The sequence below is a fragment of the Hyperolius riggenbachi genome, chromosome 3 (assembly GCF_040937935.1).
Source record: "Hyperolius riggenbachi isolate aHypRig1 chromosome 3, aHypRig1.pri, whole genome shotgun sequence".
NCBI lineage: Eukaryota > Metazoa > Chordata > Amphibia > Anura > Hyperoliidae > Hyperolius > Hyperolius riggenbachi.
Window position 1 is genome coordinate 216472434 of NC_090648.1, and position 19802 is coordinate 216492235.

The window sequence follows — 19802 nt, forward strand, 5'->3', positions numbered from 1 at the left end:
TTGTTCCCAAACCCCATCACAGTGCCTGAAAAGTTGACATCAGCAAGGTGCCAGCATTTATTAACACTGAAAGTAAACAGTTAAGCTAGCCATACACTAGGCCGATTACCCTCCGATCGACAGCAGTATCAATCACTGGGATCGAATCTGCTGTCACATCGTTCACGCTAAACGCTAAATTTCAATCTATTTTGTCCCGAAATAGATCGGTCCCGTCCATGTGGGAAATTACCGTCGATCGCCCGCGGGTAGGGAGCGCATCGCTAGAGGCATACAATCAACGCAGGTATACATTACCTGAAGCTGGCTCCCGGCATCTTCTCCGCATCACCTCCCGGCTCCCGGCTGGCGTCTTCTCCGCATCACCTTCCGCATCCAGCATCCGTGTATAACTTCCTGTGTCACTGCAGTGACAGCGGAAGTACAAATAGAGGGTGCTCTATTTGAACTTCTGCTGTCACTGGAATGACAGAAAGTTATACGCGGATGCCGTGATGCGGAGAAGATCCCCTGGGACCAGGCTTCAGGTAATGTATGCGGGGGGGGGGCAGCTAAGCAGATGGTGAATCGGTTTCAGGTTGAAATCGATTCACAATCTGTTTGCAGTAAAGGCAGCCATACGATCCCTCTCTGATCAGATTTGATCAGAGAGGGGTCTATCTGTTGGTCGAATCTGATGGCAAATCGACCAGTGTATGGCTACCTTTACACTTACTTCTTCCCGTATACTGTTTACAGTACTCAGTTATCTAGTGTAGCGCCATCTTGTGGGCAGAAATTAAAGATGCACCAATAGACACAATTTTATATAGTAATACGCACATTTTCATAAATTTTGACCCCTTACACCCCTACCCTATAGTCACCAAAATAAAACAATTGTAAAAAAAAAAAAAAGACATAATTTCATAAACTGTGGCTAGACTCGGGTCTTGGTGGGTTTCCTCCGGGCACTCCAGTTTCCTCCCACATCCCAAAAACATACAGATAAGTTAATTGGCTTCCTCCTTAATTGGCCCTAGACTAAGATACATGCTGCACAATACATACATAGATATATATGACTATGGTAGGGACTAGATTGTGAGCCCCTCTGAGGAACAGTTAGTGACTAGACAATATACTCTGTACAGCGCTGCGTAATACGTTGGCGGTATATAAATCCTACAATAAATAAAATGTTTGTCATGAGGGTATATTACTATTATTTTTGTAAATAAAGGCTTGTAATTACTGTTATAGTATAAAAAAAAAAAACACTAACACTGTGGTAAGTAACGATAAAGTTATTGGTGAATGAATGCTAGAAGAGTGATGTGAAATTGTGCTGGTTTTTAAGGGGAAAAAATCCTGTGGTTGGGAAGTGGTTAATTATGGCAATAATATGCAAAGTGGGTGCTTTTCTCTGTTGTTATAGCACCAAATATCACATTGGAATAAGTGTTAACTATTGAGCATATATCTTGTGCATTCATGCTTCAGTAACCTCTATCTGTATGTTAACGTAGCACACATTTTCTTAATGGGTGACACAAAAACTGCACATTGTAAAGCTTCCTTGCAAGACTAGCTTGGTTGCATATCACAGTTTGCTTAGAAGGAACACCAGTGACTTTGCTAGAAAGGGGAATAACGATAGCAGGCGTGGGTTAATGTCTGGACAGCGGCAGGTAAAGGGTGAATGTTGGTAAATTGTTTTACTGAAGCTGCTCAGTGAAGCAAAATATTACAGCAAAAATCAATAGTGCTGTGTGTGAGTGGTATATAGATATGTCTGTGTGGTCTATAGACATATCTGTGGATTTGGCATATAGAAACATGTCTGGTGATGACACATTATATGTATTTTTAGAGTGTATAAGAGAATAGCAGGAAGACCCTTAGCTTCATCTACTGTAAGGAATAAAATGCAGGTCTGTCCTACAATCAGACTGTACAGGTAGCTCAGATCAGTGTGCGGGGCTGAGGCGCTGAACCGCAATTGTGAACCGCTGTATTTCTGGCAAATAACAAAACTGAATTTGAAGCTTATTTCATAAGGCACAGAGCAGTGTGTAAAATGCAGCAGCCCACAGCAACCAAACATCATCTTTCATTGTTCTGACGTCTCTAAATTGATGAAAAGTAAAATTTGGTTATGAGTTTCTTCATTTTACAATTTGGAGTGAACCTTTGTTCACCTCAAACATGCAGCTATTGCAGAGAGATTTAATTGGCATTCTGAACCCAATTATATAACTATTATTAAGTTTACTTCCAATTATTATTGCTATCTATATTAAAGTGGAGCTTGGAAGAAAACATTTTTTTTTTTTTTTTTATGGTCTAGGTTTATTTATGTAAGTTAGCTTGGAACATGTAATACATTCTGCTGAACCAACATGCTGTTCTAAAAAAAAAACAGTTAAACCTTTTCTTACTTGAGGTAAACATCATAACTGAACATAAATAATGTATAGGAACAAAGTGGTAAACAGAATACCTGTTCAGTCACGGGCTAAGTGTCCCTGCTAAGCTTGCTTCCTCTCCTCTTTGGATTAGACCATTGGGCAAGACTATTAGGTGTGACAGTGTGATGCCTAAGGTAGGAAGAACAACATTTCCCAGAATTGCAGCTTCCCAAGGGAGAGAATGGCCCATATGCAATTCACTTTTTCGCCTTAGTTTTCTCCAAGTTGATGTTTTTTTACATCTTGTCAATAGAATGCTTTTTAAGCCAACAAAATGCGCTAAATAATTTTGACAGTAGTTTTCCACCTACCTTTGGATTTCTTTTCAATTGCAAAGTGCTGAAAAGTTATTTTAAACAGTATATTAAAAATGATCTTCTAGTAGAAATAACATTGAGACCGGATTCGCACTGCAAACTGGCGTTTTTGATGAGGTGTGATCGGATAATCGCATTGCCAAAACAAGCCTTCCCAGATACCTGCACTAATGTGCGGTAATGGGATTCAGATATGCTAATGAGAGCCTAAAAGAGGCTCTCTAGTGCTCACTTCCTGTGGCAGAAATGCAAGTGTATTGAAAAAATATGCTTCCATGCGTGCGCACCGCAACAGGAATGCCAAACATTTTAAAATCTTTGCGTCGCCAAAGACTTTCATGACTTTCAGCTCGGCGCGTGTTGCCGTGCATTTCGAATAGTAACACACCAATACTTTTGCATCACATGCACTACTTCCGGATCCAGTGTGAAAGGCCCAATAGACTTTTATTGCCCTAGCATCACCCTGCGGTAAAAAATGGCAATGCAAGACAATGAAAATGCCCCAGTGTGAAAGGGGCCTCAGGAAAAGTGGTATGTCTGCATGAATTGGTGCACAACTGCACAAACCACTTTTACATTTGAAAAGTTTAGTTCCAGCGTACTTATAATTTGTTGTTTTAGGTTTAGTTGGGATTTAGTCACACAGAAACTTTTGGTTGTTTATTCAGACTGCAGCTGTGGCCAGCTGACAGCTTATCAAGCGCAGATCAACCAACATATGTTTTTCAAAATCCAATGATGTGCTTCAGTTTCAATATTTGCTTTCTTTGTTGACTTTTTACAATTTTTAAACATAAGGGTTTACATGATATGCAAATCATTGCATTATTTACATTTCATACAACAGCCTTCTTCTTCAGAAATTGGGGTTGTTATCCATTTCTGATTTTGTTCCTGTGAAGAGATGTAAGATCTTGTTGCCCATTGTTCAGATCCGCTTTCACTTTAGGCACTTAGTAGAAATGCACCAAACACTGTTATGTTGCTGACTGTTTGTCTGATAGTTGGCATCCTACAACCCAGCATTTCATCCTGTGACAAAAAGCATTATTTATCAGTATGTAATCTAAGTTTGATTAAACTTGTAAAGCTGTGATCTGTTAACTGTATACCAGATCTGATTATTTCTCTCTGTAATCCATTCAGACCTTATGTGCAGACAACAGATCAAACATATGCAATTAAGATTGCAGATATGTAAGGACTCATTCACAGAAATGGCTGACAGCGGTACACTGAACTGCTTGTCAGTCGCTTCTGTTTATTTGCTCGGCGTTCGCAGCCAGCTGCAAGCATTCAGCAGTGGCGGTGGTCTAATGCATGCACATCTGAGCTGGCAACAGCCACCCTTAGACATTACATTGGTGTTCAACCTCTACCATACCTGTGGTTACAAATGCTTTTTATTTTGCAACTGGATGGTGCTTACTCCCAGAAAGTGGGTGGCTATGCAGCGTGTTAAAAATTCACCATTTTGCTGTCCGTGCAAAAAAGGCCTAAGTCATATCATTACATACTGGATAGAAGGTAATAAGGAAGGGTAAAAACAAAGGGACAATCGGCTACCCTGTCAGGATAAAACATTTTTATTGTGCAACTCAAACAAAAGGACAATCAGCAATTACAGCGAACAGCTCACACATTTTGCAGAAAACATGTCTACTTAGTCATAGCTGAGCTGAGCCACATTATTCCATGCCATGAACTGATGAGGATCAACCAGTCCAAACAGTCTGTATGCATGTTGGATTAATGTGGCTCGGTACAATTAACAATCTGACACATCATTGCATTCCAGCGGTTCTGGAGGTGTGGTTAGCTTACAGGGTTCAGCAGTGGAGGTGTGGTTAGCTTACAGGGTTCAGCAGTGGAGGTGTGGTTAGCTTATATTCAGCAGTGATGCATTGGGGAGACATCATATGCACACTCCAATCTGAATAAGCGTAAACAACTTTTTTTACCTGTTTTAAGAAGGAAAATGTATGTTTTGCCTAGTATTTTAATAAGAGGGCTTTGTGTCCCTTACACATTCCTAGGAGTTCTGGTTCACCATGAGCTTGCTGGGTAATATGTAACTCAGAGCTATGACTAAGGAGACATGTTTTCTCCGATATGCGTGAGCTGTTGTTTCGCTGTTTGCATGAGCTGTTCCAAAAGGAGACATGTTTGCTCAAATACGCGTGAGCTTTTCTTTGCTGTTCGGATGCGCTATGACTAAGGAGACATGTCTGCTCTGATAGGCGGAAGCCGTTGTTCGCTGTAATTGCTGATTTTCCTTTTGTCCGAGTTCCACAATAAAGATTCTCATTTTGTTCCTATTCAAAGTAAAGCAACTGTATCATGCTCCCGGCAGATGAATATTGGTTTGAGGGGACCTTCTACTTTTGCTATATGGAATAAGGGAAGCTGTTGTACTTCTGGTAAAAAGGAACCACATGTAAACAATATGCTGTTAGGGATTTCCAGGATCATTTTTGGTAATCTGTAATGCTCTGTTAATTAGGGAAAAGTTTACATTAATGTATATGCAGACAATTATATTTATAAGTAGACTTGATGAATGAGATGCTAATCTCGCAACTCAATGGAGATTTTGTTGTAGACGGCAACCAGCTATGCATCTTGTGACTGGGCCAATCCAAATCCACAACAACGGCATTTGAATGGCCCCAGTTCCAGCTAAATGCAACTTGCAATACATTTCTGATCAACTCAGAAAATTAGCATCTCATTGATCATCTCTGTTTATAGGGTCATTAAGAATGGTGTGGCCAGTGGTGGGCTGTGGTGTTCCAAATCATAAACATGCCCAGATGAGATGTAGAGATAAATGAAGGTAGGTGTAGATTCTTTGTGGAATGCTGGCTCTGCCTTTCATTACACATATAAAAGGAGAGTTGTGTTCACAAAATATAGGCCTTTCCTGCAGGTCCCAAGGTGGTCGTAATGCGTACTTTTTTCTGGGAATCCATTTGCATTGCTAACAGCACAATGGATACATGAAACATTCACAAGACAAATATAATTTACTTTGCCATTATGTGCCTGAGTTCTTTAATAATAAAATGGGAAAGAACCAAGCAGTTTAACAGCAGCTCTTCCCTGAAGTTACATGAGTGCGGGAGGAATGCATCTAAATCATGTAATCAGCCGCAGCTATACCTCCTAAAACACTCAGCATTTTACACCGTAAGATGCCAAATAATGCTTCTTGTTTGAAACATTGTTTATTTCATCCTACAGAACAGTTTATACACAAATAATAATAAAGTATAAATTTAGCAAAATGAGATAAAGTTGGCAGCCATAACACACCATAACGTACCAGACGTGGGTAACATCTACCTGTATTTATGACCCCTTATGCTGCTGCAGATTCCACTTGTGCAAGCATAACACCAGTGTTACTATGGCAATGTGCATCACCAGTAGTGTGTCACAATGCACAAGTATCCACTCACCTCATCACAAACCATTGCTGCCTGCCTTGAAATTTCCACTTCAGGAGACAATAAAGACAAGGGGGAAAAATGTTTTCGCGTGAGTAAGCAATAATTTTTATGTAAATACCTAATTCTGTTTACACTTAAGACCCCAACTAGAGCACATTTAGACCAGAGATGGTCAATGCGATGTAAATATAATCTGGCTTACATTAAAATTTCACACAAATTACATTGCCTAGATATACTACACTATAAGGGCTCCCATTTTCTCCCCTTGTGTTTTTTTTTTTTTTTTTTTTGCCTTTCTGGCAGGTCCAAGGATCCCAGAAGACCACAAAGGTAGTTTTATCTCTAATTCAGACTCAGTGAACCAATACGTCCAAATCCACTTTTTATTGCAAAATGGCCTGAAATATGCATGATTCCACCAAGTGTAGGGAATGAGAAATGTGTGAAAAGTACTTAAGGACTGAGTAGACAAAAGGTCATCACAAAAAGGTATGAGAAGCTGAGGGGTTGGAAAACACTGTATGAAATTTGTCTGAACCAATGACATAAAGAAGCAGACCGAGATTTTCCAACATGTCCAATTGATGCGTTTGACTGATTTTAGCCCGACATTTGACAAATAATCGATGTGGCGGAAATGTTGCGGCACCGGTTTTTATCCAATTCGATTGGCCTGCAAAATCGGTAGATGTATGGCTACCTTAAGCCATTTAAATCTTACAAACTTCCAAATAATGGAGACTTAAATTTGAACACATTTCTTTTACTTTTTCTGTTAACTTACATTTTCTCCAGATTTTCAAGGAACGTGTGAAGATTTGTATTTGCTAGTGGGCTGAGAGTTTGATTTATATTATTCCCCATTTCTTTTCCCATTGGTATACATTTGAAGCATCATATTAAATGATATGTGTGCTGCTAACACATTCATCACAGAATGCTTAAGAAGTATTCCCTGATCAATATCGTGCTTAGTTGGCATTAGTGAGTTTCATAACTCATAGTTAAAAAGCATCCAGAAGCAACACATAAAATAACTAATTTGGCAATGCTATTAGTTTACATTGTTGTCTTATTAAAACACAAGGTAATCACAGGTTTTTGGGGGTGTTTTTAATGTCAGAAAAGCAAGATCATAACCTGATCCCTGACTGTAAGACAGAATGTGAGGAAATCAATAATATTCTGACATTGTCACTCCACAACCTGTCACGGGGCAGAAAGTGAGGGAACGCAATAAGATTCTGACATTGTCACTCTCTAGCATTTGTTATAGGGAGGGAAAGTGAGGGAACGCAATAAGATTCTGACATTGTCACTCTCTAGCATTTGTCATAGGGGGGGGAAAGTGAGGGAACGCAATAAGACTCTGACATAGTCACTCTAACACCTGTCATAAGGGAAAGTGAGGGAATGCAATAAGATTCTGACATTGTCACTTCTGCTTTTGTCACGGGGCAGAAAGTGAGGGAATGCAACACATTTCTGACATTGTCACTCTAGCATCTGTCATGGGGTGAGAAAGTGAGGTAACTCAATAAGATACGGACATTGTAGCTCCACCCTCTGTCACAAGGAGAAACACGTGTGGAGAATTCTCAACAGCAGGAGTACTGGCAGGATTAAAAAACACAACAGAGGTTATCGGCCTTCTTCACGTGTTATTTTGATAAGAACCATAAGTTTATGTAACTTTGAGTTCAGTTTACCACAGTGTATGATGTTGATCATCATATATTTTGAAAATCAGATATATTTTTCTCCCTGCATTGTTTACCGTTTTCTGCTTGTACTGTATCAATAATAAAAAAAAGTATGGTGGGGAAAATGAGAAAGAAAGGGTAGAAAAGGAGGTCAGTTGGCTATTTTTGTGGTATTAAAATTGAGTGTAGTTTTAGGATTTTGTTATTATTTGGCCTTTTTAAACACCATTTTTGGCTCCTCCCATCCCATCAGTGACATAGCTATGGAGCTTTGGGCCCCAGTGCAAGCTTTACATTGGGCACCCAAGCACTCTACACATAACAATTGATACGACGCACCAAATCCTGCCAAGGACAACCACAGTGTCAGAAGTGCAAGAAGGGCATGGGGAATAATTTGTTAATGATTACCACTATTCAAAGTATCCATAGAAGTTATTATTATGAGCACAGGACCAATAAAGAGCTAATAGTGCGGTTGAGGAAGGATACCTTTGGCCCAAGGGCTATGGTGCAGTCGCAACCTCTGCACCTCCTGTTGCTACACCACTGCATTCTGTGTCCTTCATTCCACTAACCATACTGCATACTTCCATAGTTTCCCTTTTACTGATCCTATTAAAATCCTTGCAAACTGGTAATCCTTGCTGACCTAAAAAAAATTGCTATTTTCTTTCTCCAGTACAGAGTTTCACTTTAAATGTCTCTAATTGCCATAAGCAAGGAAACCATGTTTGATAAGTCACTGGCTTTCACAAAGTGTTTGCAGTCATTTGACTTCATAACAAGTAATTTCTTCAATCTGGCATTTTGTGTCTGCCCATAAATAGCTTTTTATTGTGTCTAAGTTATGTTTACGTTTTATGTTTGTGTGTATGTAGTTCAATAGCCAACTCTAAAATCCCAACATTAGGTCAGTCACTGCTCTAAATTGCTCTTATTATTGAACAAAATTGCGAGCTGAATGTCCGCACAGTGCGGACTGAGCAGATAAGAAGTTCTGCAAGGTAACAGACTAAATGAGCAAAAAACTACTGAAACTCAAAGTTAAGTGTAAGTAATTATCTTAAAACCTGGACCCTAAAAACACAAGCAGAAGCTAGGTGAGTCTTTTATGTATCTCTCTGTGCAGTCTGTAATTGAAGTGCCTGTATTGCCGTAGTACAAAAAGATTAGAGAATCATTTCCTGGCTGTGCGTAATGATGTAATTACTAAACCGAAAGCAGAAAAGCCATTATCAGCTCAGAGAACATAGGTGTCCTGTGTTGTTCCTTTTTCCCACCTGTTCTAAGATCCACTAACAATCACTGTCTACTATCTGCAAGAAGGTTCTACTCATTAATTACTCATGACTTTGACAGGTGACAATGGCTCCTGGGTGTTTCTCTTACTTCACACTAAGAAGACGGTAATCCGTAGAAAGGCAGATGGCATTTTGTGGGCCAGCAGTCTCGAGAATGAGTTGACCTCTCCTTTCACTATCTCGTATGTAGTGTTATACAGACTTTCTATCTTCATGATAGGCAGTAAGCCTCAGGAACTTACTGGAGCTCTTCTCAAAACCTTTTATTTCTTTGGATATTGTGGGGAATGATTCGCAAAAATGTCAGGTTTATATTGCTGCTTAAGTCAAAGTTGGTGGGATTTCCCATCACTCCCTTTACCTGTGGACAATGATCAGAACATTAAGTTGATAGGAGAAAGGCCATAACATGTGTTGGGCTCTTCTCACCTTCACTAACGTCTGCTGACTCTCTGTTCTGGTGCCTAGGTATCAGCTATGTGACCAGAATTGTTGAGTTCAAAAATTCAGACAGAAAGGAGAGCCTCTACGATGTTATAGCTTTCTAAAAGGTGATTTACTGTAAAATTAAGATAGGGAGCAAACATACATGAACATATTAATATGAAAAATTCACAAATTTTACAAGATTCATTAAATAGAACATAAACAAAAATGATGTACCACATGTATGCTAAGAATGTAATACATTGCAGAGTAAACATTTATTTATTTCTGTTCCACACTTCATGAATACCGACCTTTAACATGGCGAACTTGATCGCTGATTTTATGAGAATCTTGCTAAGCGAGATTGGGGCTGATTCGCTGCAAGACGCTGCTTGCTCACCAATGCCAATCTATACAGTACATACAAGCATAAGATGTGGATGTCAAATCTTTATTGGCACCTTAGCTTTCCAGACAGCCAGAGGAAATAAAAAACATACCACGTCAGTGTATAATGTACAAGCTTTTAATTGGGTGCGTTTCGTGAGACAGTGGCTCACTGCATCAGGACTACAGCTATTTGATAACAGAAACAAATAGAACATATAAAGGCAAACTGAACTGTAATATCAGTTACAGTGAATAGGGTACATAAACAGGTGATGTTGTTTTCCTGTGCAATGCAATACTGAAGAGGACCTCCTCTTACAAAAGGGGAGGGGGGTGTCTTGAATAGCAATATCATGCAACGTAAACAACAGATGTGGCTGATTCTGGAGTCCAATAATGGTTACCTCCAGGCTTGGGCGAGCGTGTATTTTATTTACTCATCTGTGTCTAGATGCTTACGCCTTCTTTAATGCCCAATAAATTCCCTAACCATACAGGTCACCTTTTTACTACCGTCATAAATAATGGGGAATGTTGGTTCAGCAGAAAGCTAATACATCAATAAAGATCTGACAATTGTATTTTTCTATACATGTCCTGTATTTTTACACCAGTTGGTATACATGTTTGTAAACATGGTACAATTTTTCTTCGTTTCAGTCTACGGCTAATAAAGTGTTGTGTATTTTACATACTAATCTGTTCCTGGGTGATCATTATACCTTATGTTTATCCTCCACTAAGTCCTTACCTGTATAGGTCACTGGTTCTCTCATGTTCTTTATAATTTGGGATGTAGGGAATGTCCATCAATATTTTGGTTTTTGTCTGCTTTGATAATTTTTTCTACCTACTTATTGGTGTGGAACACTTTATTTAAATCTTCCGCCAATAGTCTAGCTCAGTCACGGGCAAAGTACGGCCCATGGGCCATACCCGGCTATTTTGTTTTTTAATCCAGCCAGCCAATGCCGGGCCAGATTACAGTGCCTCCCACCTCTTCCTCCTCTCTATGCAGTTGCAAGCATAGCACCCTACCCCAGTATAGTCAGGTGTATCCTCAGTATTAAGTAGCCCCTTCCCATTATCGGTAGCCATGTGTACCCCCCCCCCCCCCCCCCCCGGTATTAAAGGGGTTCTGTGGCCCTTTTTCTGATTGCAATTTAAATGAATTGATATGTTCTTCTAATAAATACAAAGCTTTTTTTACCTTTCTTGTGTTGAAAAAGCTGTGCTGTCTCTTTCCAGCTTCTTTCTAATTATTTGTCTTGTTAGACGAATATGGTGCTGCAGGAAGAGGCAGACTAACAGCAGCTGTGCCTCCTTGTTTTTCCCTCTTCCTGCTGTCTGGAGCATGCACAAAGGTCAATGATGAGACTCGTGATAACGTGACAGCAGCGGGAGGGAAAGGCAGGGAGGAACAGCTGCTGTTAGTCTTGCTCTTCCTGCACCACAATATTTGTCCATTAGTAATGGTGTCAAACTACACATCAGTTGTATGTATTTGTACCTGTATTGCTAAATGTCTTAATCATACAGTGTGTTGAACTGCTCATGTATCCATGCTCCTCATTATTGTGTGTTTTGTACAATGCTATAGTAAGCGCTGCTGGAAGATTTTGACGCAATATATATGAAAAAGAATTAGAAAAATCATTTAATAACGTAATCGGTTTTGCAAAATAAAGTCAGGTGAGGAATCTTGGAAGCATAGTGTCTATTTCATGTAATTAGAGTTTGTAAAAATAATACGTACATTTATTCAGTGTTGGCTAGAGGGGGTCAGTGAGATGCAAATATATCCAACTTACATCTTTATTCAGTGCAGATTGTGTTCAGATTGGGATTGGGCCTTTTAGGCACTCTTCCTGCTGAATTTGTGTGGCCCAGTTTCAAGCTGCATTAAATTTGCATACAGGCCAGAAACAAATTTGCGTCTCTTAAGCTGGCGGTGGTGTGTTAGAATCCCTTGGCAAGCCAATGTAATTCATGCTAGTACATATGTAGTAACTGATACACACTGGCTTTTCAGTGGCTTGTAACTGATTAGCAATGGAAAAAATATGATTCGGCCAATGACGCTCTTTGTTTTTGCACAGCAAGAGGCAGAGGAGTGAGATTTATGCATTCAGCTGCCCTATAATGTATTAAATCTGTAATTTTCTGTAGTAGCTGCTGTGTGTCAGATTTCAGAAATGCGCCCCTGAGAGCCTTTTATTTCCAGTAAGAAAGTATGGCTGCCCCACACTGATAAGATTATTTACAATAGGCTAATCATTTTCACATATATATTTAAAAGCATAGTTGAGCTTTACCAGCTGAAGGCATAGCTTTTATATAAGTAGCAAACAATTACTGTAATTCTGCGTCCACTGCAGTACAACCTCAATCCACTCCTCTATGCAGAACTAAGGGTTTTTTATGAAGTCACCATTTATTCGCATGGATAGACCGTCAAACAATTAGTATTTCTAGCTGAACAAATGTCTCGTCATTTAACTAATACAGATGGTAGTTGTAGAGTCTCCTCTTTAGACAGAGTATTCCCCAATTCATCGTTAATGTCAGCTCTTCACTTTCCTAGAATTAGCTGAAATAATAAGATTACGCATCACGTGTCTTTTCTTAAAGGGACACTAATATGAAAAATGGTCAAATATAAAATACATACATGTAAGATGTACATTTGTTTCAGAGTAAAACGCACCATAAATTACTTTCCTCCTAGGCTACTGTAGGTACTTAAATCTGACACATTTTAGACTTTTTTATCTCCTCATGGGGGAATCTCAGTATCTCATTTATTTATTTAAAAAAATTTTTTTTAAAAAAAGCATTCTGTGGATAGGATTTACACTTGGATGCCGGCCGACCTCCCTACTTGTTTGCACACTATTCTGGAAGTTGGCCTTAGCATCTACTGTTCAGTAAGTGCTTTTGAAAATAAAGAGAACCTTGAAAATCCCTAATGAGGAGATGGACTAATCCAAAATATGTCATATTTATCAGTGTTTTCCTACATAATGTAAATAACAGAAACATAGAAAAAAATAACTTATATATTTTGGGACAAATTTACATCTTATATAATTGTATTTTACATTTTAATATTTTTCGGAATAGTGCTCTACAGGTTTGAAATGGTTTCTCTTTAGCATCAGGGTTGTATTTTACAACTACACATCTTTTCAAATACTGACAAATGATTCCTGTCAATAAGATGTTTGGCTTCATATGAACGTTTGTAAAAGTCACACATCTGGTGAAATGGGAACTGATGATGGATGATCATTTCCTGTTTCTATTCTCTCCTACTAACAGAGTCTGTATCTATAATGATCCTATGTGTGTGCTGGCACTGATGCAGTTTACCAATGGCCTGTAGTATTTATGTCAGTGGAATACAGTGGTGCCCATAATTATTCATACCCCTGACAAATTTTGACTTAAAGAGACACTGAAGCGGAAAAAAAAATATGATATAGTGAATTGGTTGTGTACTATGAATAATTACTAGAAGATTAGCAGCAAATAAAATATTCTCATACTTTTATTTTCAGGTATATAGTGTTTTTTCTAACATTGCATCATTCTATAATATGTGCAGATTACACAACACTCAGCATTCAAAATGAGTCTTTCAGAGCAGTCTGTGAAGTAATGACTTCTCCTCTAGCAGAGAAAAAGTAAACAGTTCACTTACAGTTGAGATAATAAAAGTCAGATAACAGCCCTCTCCACGACTAATGCTACGTACACACATGCGACAACGATCGTCCGTTGAGGACGACGAACGAACTTTTAATTGATAAAAGAACGACCTAAGTAAAGTTAGTTTAAAAGGTGTGTAACGATCTGATCGTTAGAACGAACGTTACATCACGTAAAGCAACTATTGCGCCTGCGCATAAAAATGAGAAGTTTCACGGAGAAATTGGGAAATGCGCATGTCAAGCCTAGTACGAACGACCGTTTCCAACGATGTACTACTTTTGCAAACGATCGTCGTTGGTTAAAATCCGCCGAGACAGAACTTTCTTTTGTAGCGATTTGGCTCGTTCGTCGTTTGCCTTAATAGTCGGTGGTTCGTTTTTTGTAACGATCGTCGTTGGTAAAGATCGGGGAACGATCGTTACAAACGACTATAGTCGCATGTGTGTACGCACCTTAAGACTTAGTCGGAGAGTTCATGGCTTGTTTGCATAGAGATAACAACTGGAGTTTCTTAACTCTTCCTGTACTGGAAACAATTACACTGATGTATCTGATCCTAATGTTTTATTTCTTAGCTGTACTACACATACAAATCATAATATCATAATTTTTTTTTCGCTTCAGTGTCTCTTTAAAGTTACTTTTATTCAACCAGCAAGTAAGAAGTAAGAAATTACATAGAGGCTCCCAAAAGATAAAAAGACAATGTACAAGAGGCGTTATTGTGGAAAAAAAACCTCATCTTTTATTTACATTTAAGCAAAAAGTGTCCAGTGCAAAATTATTCATACCCTTCTCAATAATTAATAGAAAAGCCTATTACAGCAATCAAATGCTTCCTATAATTGCAGACCAGCTTTTTGCATGTCTCCACAGGTATGTTTGCCCATTCATCTTTAGCAATGAGCTCCAAATTTTTCAGGTTGGAGGGTCTTCTTGCCATCACCCTGATCTTTAGCTCCCTCCACAGATTCTCAATAGGATTCAAGTCAGGACTCTGGCCAGGCCATTCCAAAACGTTAATGACGTCTGCTAACCATTTCTTCAGCACTTTTGCTGTGTGTTTTGGGTCATTGTCAGGCTAAAATGTCCACTGGTGCCCAAGGCTAAGTTTCTCTGCAGACTGCCTGATGTTGTCGTTGAGAATCTTCATGTATTGCGCTTTTTCCATAGTGTCGTTTACTGTCATTAGGTTCCCTGCTTTATTGGCTGAAACCACCCCCCCCCCCCCCCCCCATTAGGTTCCTTCCACCACGTTTGACAGTGGGCCACACAATTCAATTTTTGTTTCATCTGACCATAACACAGAAGACCAGAAGTCTTCTTCTTTGTCCAGATGAGCATTTTCAAAGGCCAAGCAAGAGTTTGTGTACCGTATCTGGAGAAATGGCGTCCTCCTTGGTCTACATCCGTGGAACCCAGCAGTGTACAGTGTCTGTTGGATGGTCTGCCTTGATTCATTACCACCTCCAGAGCCCAGATTGACCAGGATGGCCTTGGTGGTGATCCTTGGATTCTTTTCTCTCACAATTCTCCTGGCCAGCACACATGTCACTTTTGGCTTCCGACCATGTCCTCTGAGATATCCCACAGTGTGGAGCATCTTGTATTTTTTAATAATACTTTGCACTGTAGCCACTGGAACTTGAAAACATTTAGGAATGGCCTTGAAGCCCTTTCCTGACTTTTGAGCAGCCACAATGCACAGCCGCAGGTCCTTACTGAGCTCCTTTGTCTTAGCAATGACAGTCCACAAACCAACTGCAGAGAGCTGCTGTTTTTCACCTGTTGAGCTGATCAGAACAGCTGTTCCCAATTAATCAGGGTAATTAGGATGCTTTAGAACAGCTTGGACTATTTGGAATGGTATAGAACGTTGGATTTTGGACTGAACGCTTTTTGCTCAAATGTAAATAAAAGCTGAGAAATGGTTTTTTCCACAATAATGCCTCTTGCAAATCGTCTTATTATCTTTTGGGAGACACCTATGTCATTTCCCGTCAAAAAATTACTTGCTGATTGAATAAAAGTAACTTTAAGTCAAAATTTGACAGGGGTATGAATAATTATGGGCAGCACTATATAAGTAGAAATGCCAATGAATTTATTGTTCAGCTGAGGCCAGATGCTTTCTAGTCTGTGGGTACTTTTTGTCTCATTGGGTTTTTTTATGCTGTAAAATGTTAACCAGTTATATGTTTATCACTGTTAGCAGAGCCATACACGGGTTGATATTTGCAGATAATTCTATTGCTTTCAACTGACTTCAGCATATCCAGTCAGTTGTACAGCGAATTCGCGTACGTTTTTGTGTTTTTTTGTAAGTATGTGAATTTAACCATGGCAGTGCCTGTGTGCTTTTACATTGTTTTAGGCGAAAACGTACGCAAATTTGCATGGAACATTTGCATAGCGAAAACGCATGCGAATTTCCTATTAATTACATTGTATACGAATTGCACACCGCCAATTCTGATGGCTCTGCTGTGCAGATTTTTCCTGCACAAAAAAACGCTCTGTTTTCCTGACAAGTAGAAACAGGCTAATAAAGTTGTATTGGTTGTGCGAATCTGCGTGCAGAAAACGCATGTAGATTTGCGGTAGTGGAAACGGGCCCTCAAACCCCTTCCTAGCAGAAAATGGCTTCTGAGAGCAGGAAAGAGATAAAAAGGGTCAATATTTTATAGATTTTAGCTCTGGCATACTTTGATTAATGTGTCATTGAGCAAAAACAATAAAACTGTAAAAAAACTTAAAAAGTAGATTTAAATATAAAATAAAACTGTGGAATATCTTAAATAGTCAGTTTTAGGAGAAGGAGGATAGATACAATTGTTTATTTCATTAGTTTATTTTCACCTCGGGTGTCCTTTCAGTACAAGGCTGTAGGGTTTAACTCATTCTCAGTTAAAGTGCCTTACACTAATATCTAATATTCTCAGTTAAAGGGGAACTGAAGAGAGAGGTATATGGAGGCTGTCCTGTTTATTTCCTTTTAGACAATACCAGTTGCCTGGCAGCCCTGCTGATCCTCTGCCTCTAATACTATTAGCCATAGCCCCTGAACAAGCATGCAGCAGATCAGGTGTTTCAGTGGCTCAGACTTATAAGTCTGATCTGACAAGACTAGCTGCATGCTTGTTTCTGGTTTTAATCAGATACTACTGCAGAGAAATAGACCAGCAGGGCTGCCAGGCAACTGGTATTGATTAAAAGGAAATAAACAGGACAGCCACCATATACCTCTCTCTTCAGTTCCCCTTTAAAGTGCCTTACACTAATAGATGGGCACCTGATTTGGCCAAAAGATAGATCTCTCTGTGATCACAATCTGATCAGAGAAGGATCTATTCCTGCCACACACTACAGCATGAAATCTGTATATATCTATGGAACCACCACTACCGCCACAGATATTATCCCCCAGGGCCCCAAAGTCGGCTGATAGGGGCCCAAGAGGCGGGGCTTCCTCCAGTCTGTGTGCTACCTTCTTCATCTCCCCACCACCGTTTATCTGTAACTTTGCAGAATACAGTATACATAAAGGATAAAGACAGAAGGGCATAGAGTGGAAAAGGCATGCCGGCCAGATGGGTGAGTTTGCTCCGCTGCTGCTGCTGAGCTAGATCGTCCATCTTGTATGATTGATCATTTTGATCTATTTCAGCTAGAGATCAATCAAAATTATGATATATTGGGACATCTCTGGCACATCTAGAAATCAATTAGTATATTAGCACTAGAAATCTTTTTTTAAAAAAATCTAATGGTGCCCATACACGGTACTATAAAAACGTTTGATTTTCCTGCCTATTCAACCTAAACGAACAAGTCAAATGAAAGTCGAAAAGAAAAAAGAACAATTATCCTGTTTTTTATAAAAATCAGATTGGACATGTTGAAAAATCTTTATATGCGATGTAACGGAATAATCGAACAAAATTATCTAATCGCAAAACAATGAAAAAATTGTACCATGTATGGGCACCATTATAGAGATCAAGTGGTGTATTGATCACCTAAACCTTATTGATTTCTGATTGCATGGAAATCAGCTGCTTGTATTCAATGAAGTAGTATATGTTTTAGTCTTGATAGATGATGAAAAATGCACAGTTCTCATCACAATCCACTTCTGGGTTTTTTTCAATTTATTTTAGTTGAAAAAGTTTTTCAGATGTTTGTCATACAAATATAAGATAAAGAAAAACGATAAAACAGAAAAGTAAACAAAAATACATGGCATTATACATTTAAAGAACAACTATCAAAGAAACTGTTTTTCTGTAAAACCCACATACCTATAGAGCTTTTACCAGCTGTATTGTAACAATTTTGTATGGCGGGGGGGGGGGGGGGGAGGGGTGCAGAGCTGAACTATAACCTGGCTGTAAACTTTGCAGTGTGAGGGAGAGAGGGAGGAACACTCAGACAGAGCTGCATCTAATGATTATATATTTACACACATGTGAAGCTATATTTCTGCTTTTTATCATTCTGAATACATTTTACTCACAGTATTAGAGCCAGTGAAGATTGTTTCTGTCTGCTGGATGTGTCCTCCATTGTAATGCCCACAGTGAAAAGTAAACTGTTCTCTGGAAATGTCATTGTCTTCACATGAAACATGACAAAAATGAAAACAAAAAAGCCTTTGTATTGCTATTTGCTAGTAATTACTGTAATTAAACCATAGGCTTACTTCAGATTTATAGACGATATCCTATTAATTTGGACAGCATCACAGGAAGAATTAATCAAATTCCACAAAAAACTTCTCAGAATACCACAAGAACATCAAGTTAACTCTCAACTTTTCATCCTCCCATTTTAGTTTGCTGGATACCACAATTTATGTACAAGATAAGATTTTTACAAACATCCATCTACCGTAAACCAACTGACCGGCATATTTACCTCGAGTGGAATAGTTTCCACCCGGAACACACCAAAAAATCTATTGTTTACAGCCAGGCTCTGAGGTATAACCGAATATGTTCTAATTTAGAGGACAAAAACAGACAACTTATGTTGTTACGTAATATATTCATAGATCAGGGATATCATCCACAAATCGTTGATGATCAAAAACACAGAACAACTTTAAAATCTAGAGAGGAACTATTGAAGTACACACCAAAGACTAAAAACAACAGAGTCCCAATAGTGGTCACCTACAATCCAAGATTAAAGACACTGAGGAAGATATCGAAAGCCCTACAACCGATACTTCACAAAGAAACGCCTAAAAGATGTCTTTCCTGATTTACCACTGCTTGCTTTCAGACAACCTCCCAATTTGAGACAAATGATTATCAGAAGTGCATTATCTACACCAGAAACTCCAGGCACATTACCCTGCAATAACGCAAGGTGTGAGACCTGACCTTATATCTTGTGCACAAGCCAAATACAAATACCAAACTCACAGAAATATCATCAAATATCAGACCAATTTTCCTGTGAATCATCCAATGTTGTATACATGATACCTTGCATGAAATGCCCATCAAGAGGAATCTATATAGAGAAACAGGACAAAAACTGCGCACAAGAATGAACCATCTCCGCTTTAAAATTAATGAGGGTAAAATGGACACACCAGTGGGCCAACACTTCTGTGAACCAGGACACAGCATGCAAGATCTCAAAGTACTTATTCTTAAGGGTAACTTTAAAAAATGAACAAGCAAGAAAGATTTATGAAAATGTTCAAGACATTAACAGAAGGGTTAAATTATGGAACGGGATTCATTACTCCTTATGTAACATGATTGACTTGGCTTCAGGATGTTCAGAAACCTGCTAGATTTCATGTTTGCTTGCATGAGCTTACTGCCTCCAGCCTGCTGATCACCTGACAGCTAACTGCTAAACAGCAACCAGCACAACTGCCATCTTCGTGTTTGCTATTTACCTGCATCAGTGTTTTACTACAGCTAACATCTGGAAATATGCCTGAAGAAGGGGACTAGATCCCAGAAAGCTTGCATTATTTAACTTTATCAGTTAGCCATTAAAAGGTATTACTTTTACA

General features: G+C 39.0%; 1 protein-coding gene and 1 long non-coding RNA gene across 7 annotated transcripts in view; one reads left to right on the forward strand and one right to left on the reverse strand.

Annotated features, from left to right (window-relative positions):
* LINGO1 (leucine rich repeat and Ig domain containing 1) overlaps positions 1 to 19802 on the forward strand; it is a 560070-nt gene that overhangs the window by 430282 nt on the left and 109986 nt on the right. The window lies entirely within an intron of this gene.
* LOC137563359 (uncharacterized) overlaps positions 3479 to 19802 on the reverse strand; it is a 175223-nt gene continuing 158899 nt past the window's right edge. The window contains exon 3 of the long non-coding RNA XR_011030330.1: positions 3479 to 3802. This is a non-coding gene — a long non-coding RNA (uncharacterized lncRNA). The remainder of the gene's footprint in view (positions 3803 to 19802) is intronic.